Source organism: Mesitornis unicolor, unplaced genomic scaffold (genome assembly GCF_000695765.1).
Source record: "Mesitornis unicolor isolate BGI_N332 unplaced genomic scaffold, ASM69576v1 scaffold614, whole genome shotgun sequence".
In the NCBI taxonomy this organism is placed as follows: domain Eukaryota; kingdom Metazoa; phylum Chordata; class Aves; order Mesitornithiformes; family Mesitornithidae; genus Mesitornis; species Mesitornis unicolor.
Genome location: NW_010177776.1, coordinates 3,745 through 9,510, shown reverse-complemented (window position 1 = coordinate 9,510; position 5,766 = coordinate 3,745). Strand labels below are relative to the sequence as shown.

The 5,766-nt window shown below is 57.1% G+C and overlaps 1 protein-coding gene across 1 annotated transcript in view; it reads left to right on the top strand.

Moving 5' to 3' along the window:
* Nucleotides 1–5,766, top strand: part of LOC104538843 (rho-related BTB domain-containing protein 2-like) — a gene marked incomplete at its 5' end in the record, with an annotated part of 10,492 nt that overhangs the window by 2,964 nt on the left and 1,762 nt on the right. The gene's annotated exons all lie outside the window — the stretch shown is intronic.

Sequence of the window (5,766 nt, the reverse complement as noted above, 5' to 3'; positions counted from 1 at the left end):
GGCCCGTTCCCCTGCAGAGGGGCTGGGGGCCGAGCATCAGCCCCTAGTGCTCCTGGAGCCCTGCTTTGCCCTCACCGCAGCAGGGGCCACGCTGCAGGAGAAACTCACGTTTACAGGAGCACGAGGGCTGTGTTGTGCTTTTCTTTTGGGGTTTTTGTTATTATTTCTGAACATCAGCATGAGGAAGAAGAAGAAACCCGTCCCGCTTCCACTTTTAAACCATAACCAGAAGCTGCGGGATATGATCTATTTGTCCGTCAGCATCTCACCCCCCCAAGCAGCCAGAGCCGCTGTGGGGGTCCTGCCACCCCCTTGGGCTTGCAGCAGGGTCAGGCAGGGTGCAGAGGACCCCGGTCCTCAAATACCTTCAGGCACTGCAACACCACAAGTGGGGTCTCCTGATTTTGGGGAGCAGGAGGGGACAGGAACCCTCTCCTCCCTGCCTCAAAAAGTTTTCATCTTTTTCTTTTTAAAAAAAAAACTTAAAGCAAAAAAACACCACCTAAACCGACCCCAAACCCACGCCCCACCCTCAACTTGCCACACCAGAAACCAACCCCAGGCCCCCGGCTTGGGTTTTTAGCCTCGAAGGCTCCATTGTAATAAATGGTATTTTAAAAGCCCGGCGTGGTCCCTGTGTGTTTGGGAGGAAGCGCCTGGACACGGGGCCAGCCCTGTGCCCCTGCGCCCCCCGCGATGGACAGGGACAGCAAAGAAGCGTTGCAGGATCCAACCATCCCAAAAAAAAATACCCTTATACGCAGAGGTGGCTTTATCATCGGACTGACTTTGCATGGCCCACCCGTGTCCCTGTAGGTGCACGATGCTGCGGGTGTGCGGCAGGAGAAGGCAGCATGGAAGGGCCAGGACCCAAATTTCCACTCACCTTCTCCAGCCGGGAAGGGGAAAGCTCCTCTGAGTCCATCCCTGGCTGCTGGAGCGAGCACATGGGGATGCTCCGGGCAGGGATGCTCTCTGTGGTGTCCCCTCCTGCTCCACATTGCTCCTCTATCCCGGCTCGTGGAGCACCTTGGAGTCCCTCATTTCCACGCTTGTCCTCAGTCACCGACGCAGGAGGACGTTGCAGCTCTGGGGAGCTGACGCTCGGTGTTTCCACCCTTTGCAGCACCAGCCAGCAGGTAGGACGAGGAGTTTCTTCCCCTTTCGAATCCGTGCACTCGCCGCTGCTTCCGAGTCCCGTTTGCCTTCCCCAGGCTGGGACCCGAGTCTCATGTCCTGGTACTAAATCCTGCACGTCCCTGCCCGAGTTTGGATGCTTGGGAGGCAGCTGGGACAGGCACATCACCGAAAGCTCCTGCTTTTCCCACTTGCTCCTGCGTTATGGATGAATCTGATCACTGTGCAGGCTGGCAGGGCAGCTCGGGGGGCTTTTTGGGGCGAGCAGAGCCCCTTCCTCACTAAGCACTGCATGGATTTGCAACGCAGCTATCGCGACACGCAGAGCCCTGGCTCGGTGCAGCTGGAGCGAGGAGCATCACGGACCCCTCCGACGACAGCGGTTTTGTCACGGGGGTCCCAGACCCCAAGAGATTTCAGCCTCCTACGTTTGCAGGCAACTAAAAAAAGCACGGGACTCACGGTGTAAGCATAAAAGCAGAGCCCAGGGCGGCTGCTGAGGACTTTCCCTGGCAGAAGCATCGCTGGTGGGGACCATTCCCAGCAGCATGCCACGGGCTGGGTCCCCAGCGCCACGTGCAGCGGCTGCTGAGCATCTGGGTCCAGCTCCTGTGGTGCCCTAGGACAGAGCATTGCCAGCGTTACGGCAGAGCAAAGCTGGGGAAATAAAAGAGATGAGAAGTCAGGAGGCTTTTTTTTAAAACTTTATTCTTCATAAATAAGTCATGTAAAAACTGGGAATAGCGAACTGGCTGGGCCAGAGCTCTGTATAAAAACACAATCATGCACAGTAAAAAAAAAAACAACAATATTTTTATACTAGCTTTTAAGTTACTATCTGTACATCTTTGCAATTACTAAATAAACAAATAAACATTCTGCTTAGTTTCCGGAGAAGATTTTTTAGTTAAGTGTTGAAGGGGTGGCAGTGGGTGGGATGGGCATGGGGCAGCCCTGGCTGCAGAGAGGGGTGGGCGATGCCCCCCAACCCTGCCCCACCACACTGGGGACGGGTCCTGGGGGAGGCCGGGCTGCACCAGGGTGGCAGCACATGGAGCCAGCTCAAGTAATGCAGTAGTTTTTTCCAGCAAAGTTGTCCCTGAGCTTTGTTTGAGGGCCTGAGCAAGGGGGAAAGTGTTTGGGGAGCGACCCATGCAGCTGAAGGACGGGTGCTGGGCACCCATGGTCACATTTGGACCTCAGTGCATTCACCTTTCCACGCTGGCTGGAAACACAGGGACAGCAAAGCCACCCCATGGCCAAGGGAATGGGAACTGACTTGACCATGGTGATGGAGGAGGTTTCTGACACATCCATAGTTTGCTGCTGCCTTTCCCCATCCTTACTCCGAGGAGGAGCCCACTCACTCCCTGCCCTGGCCCTTTACTTACCCCAGTGATCACAGAGTAAAGAAACCACTCCCACTCTCCCCTCCAAGTCCAGTTTCAAACTGGTTCCCAACAGCAAGCAGAACCACTATCAGATAAAAGGCAACTGAGCCAATTGCTTTGAGAAAATAACCCCAAACCCCACTTAAAGCTTGCCCACCAAGCGTACAGTATTAAGCTTGCCAGCCAGCTTAGAGATGTCCTACAAGCAGAAGCCATTGCATGATGCCAGGAACCCCCCCAGAGAAGTTAAAAATCCAGTTAAAAGCCACAGGGATGCCTTCATCCTGCAAAGGCCCTTCTCTGCCCTGATCCTAAAGACGTCCACAGAGTACCAGTGCTTCCTAGGGAGACAGTCCCAGAAGCAGCTTGCAACAGTTGTCAGGCTCTTTGTGTCGACCCAGTGAAATCAAGGAACCAGCTTGGATTTCGTAAGGAAGCACCAACGTCGAGCCCATAGCTCCAGCAGAGAGGACCGTGAGGTTTGTGCTTGATGAAGAGATCAACTCCTCCTGGCTCAGCCGAGCTGTACAACAGCTTCCAAAAAAAGTGCTACAGAAGAGCTACACCAAAAAAAAATAAAATCCCGTGTGTTTTTAGAGGTATCCTTTGTTTCAGTTTGAAGCTGGGGGATGCAGGGCCTGCCCTGCTCCTCAGCTCGTTTCGTATTGGAAGGATCCCTGCTGGACCAGCTTGGAGGAGATGTCCTCTGCGATGCCCCTGAGGTTGATCTGGTGCAGCGTCTCCAGCAGCGTGTTCACTGAGGCGTTCATCCCTTCCCTGTTCTGCCACATGTGCAGCATCTGGAAGAAGGGCTCGTGCGAGTGCCTGTCGTTCGTCTCCGCCAGGGCGATGTCGTTCTCCCCCAGATCGAGGGCTCGGCCGTATCGCTTCCAGTCCTTGTAGGGCACGTCCTGGGCAAAGAGCTCGAAGGAGCGGCGTAAAACTGGAGAGGTGGAAGGGAAAAGCTCAGAGGAAAGGGTAGGGCAAGGGCAGTTGAGGCAAAGGATTTTTCCCCAGGAAGCTCATCCTGAAGGCTCATCCCTTCCTTGACCCCCAGCACATCCCCTGGGCTCCAACGCTTACCTTTAACGGGGTCTTCTCCTTGCGCTGGAACCAGATTCCTTCTGGGTTTCGCACTGGGATACGAGGTCCTTGGCACCGTCACCTGGAAAGACAACATCCTACAGCACCCACCGGGCATAAACACTGTCCCCAAACCCCATTAATGGGGCGGGGGGAGACATCTCCTTCTCTCTGGGGGCTGTTGGAGCAGAAGACACCCCAGGACACCCATTATTCCCTAGCTTTGGGATGACAGCGAGCCACAAGCAGGGCAGAGCTGTCTGTTTGCCCAGCATCAGCATTGAATCTGCAGAGGACACTGGCACCTGACTGCAAGGAGCAGATTTTGCAGTCCTGAACCCAAAAAGAAGCACAAGAGATCCCTCGCCGTCTCCGTGGTCCAGCCCTGGAAGCCTCCCCAAGCCGATCAGCTTGGTGAAGGCAGAGGAAAGCACCAGACCTCAGCTGAGGCTGACAGAGCAGAGGGACAAGCTGATGTACCTCCGGCCCCGGAGCGCTGGGAGTCACCGAACCCGACGCCCCGAGGAGACGCTGGTCCCGGGAGAACCGCTCGTTGCGGAGGTTGTCCTGCGTCCCCGCGCCCCCCCGCCGGAACCGCGTCAGCTGCCGCACCAGGTAACCCTGCGGCAGGAGAGAAGCACAAACCGGCCGAGTCGGGTGGTCCCGGGGCTCACCATGGCCCCTTGGGGATGCCACCTCCAGCTCCTCTTCAGCTTGGAGGGGCCCCAGTACGGCACAACCCTTCCCTTTAACCCCACTGGGGACCTTGGATGTGCCAGCACCTCTGCGAGGGAAGGGTTAACGGTGCTGGTGAGGGGGCTGTGGTACAGCAGGGCTCTACCACAGCCCTTCCTCTGCTCTACCACATCCCTGCAGGGATCAGACTCATCCCCCTGCTCCTCCAGCCCTCCCAGGAGCCAAGTGGGGAGCAAAGGACCCCCCCAGCCCTCCCAGGAGCTGAGTGGGGAGCAAAGGATGCCCCCCCTGCCCACCACCATCCCAGTAACTCACCACCACGCTGCAGGACTTCCCACTCAGGTCTCTCCCATCGCCTGGAAGACAAAAACGGCGCTGTGATCCCATTTCCCCCAGGCAGATCCCTCTTCCCACCCACCCAGAGCCCCCAGCCTGGGTGACGACACCGGGGGACCCCCCACACCCGGTGCTCACCTGGGGAAGGGCGGCAGAGGAACATCCAGAGGCAGAAGAAGAGCACAACCAGGACCACAGATACCACCACAACAGGCACGATCCAGTTGTCTAAAGCATATAGAAGAGCACGTGGGGAGCTGCTTTTGGTCTCCTTAGCACCACCTTGTACCTCCACCCCTCAGCTTGTGTTCCCCATCATCCAGCAGCCCCCCACTTACTGAAGGAGCCTGAGGAGGTGTCAGTGGGGGGCCCGCACCGGCGGTTGCTGTGTGGGGTGCAGGGAGCCAGCTCCACTTCACCCTTGGGGCACCTGGACAAGGGGAGAAGGGGCAGGCTCAGTGGCTGGGGGTCCCAGCACAGATCCCAGTGGGACCCCCCCAGCATCGCCCAGCACTCACCGGGGCCGGCACTTCTGGCACATCTCGCAGGGGTGGTCTGGGGAGCAGAAGGTGCCGTTCCTGCAGATGCACTGCGTGTTGCTGGCTCTTTGGCAGCGATGCAGCTCCACCTGATCTGCGGGTGAGAGGAGACAGCACTACCTCCACTGCTTCATTAACACAGCTAACAACTCAAGCTGGCCTGCAAGGCCAAGTCCCTCTCTGCTGTTGAGTTTCACCCTTATGCTTTCCCACCCCACGTCTCACCATGCCCAAGAGAAAAGCAATGAATCATTGAACCATTTGGTTGGAAAAGACCTTTAAGATGATCAGTTCCAACCACAACCTGTCCACTATGAAATGCTCACAGCAAAAACCCCCCCAGCACCCCCCAACGCTGCCATGAGCCCCCTCTCCTCCTGCTTCTTGCTGCCTGGAGGTCTCACACCCAAGCTCTGCACAAGGGATGCTGCACTGAATGCAGATGTAGGTCAAGTTGCTGCACCCAGCCTGCTCCCTGCACCCTGAGCCACAATTTGGGAGCACTGCCTGCTCCCATCCTCTTCAATAGAGGTCTCCAGTCAGCTGAACCCAGCCCGGCCCTCAGCCACCATCGCCCCCTCACA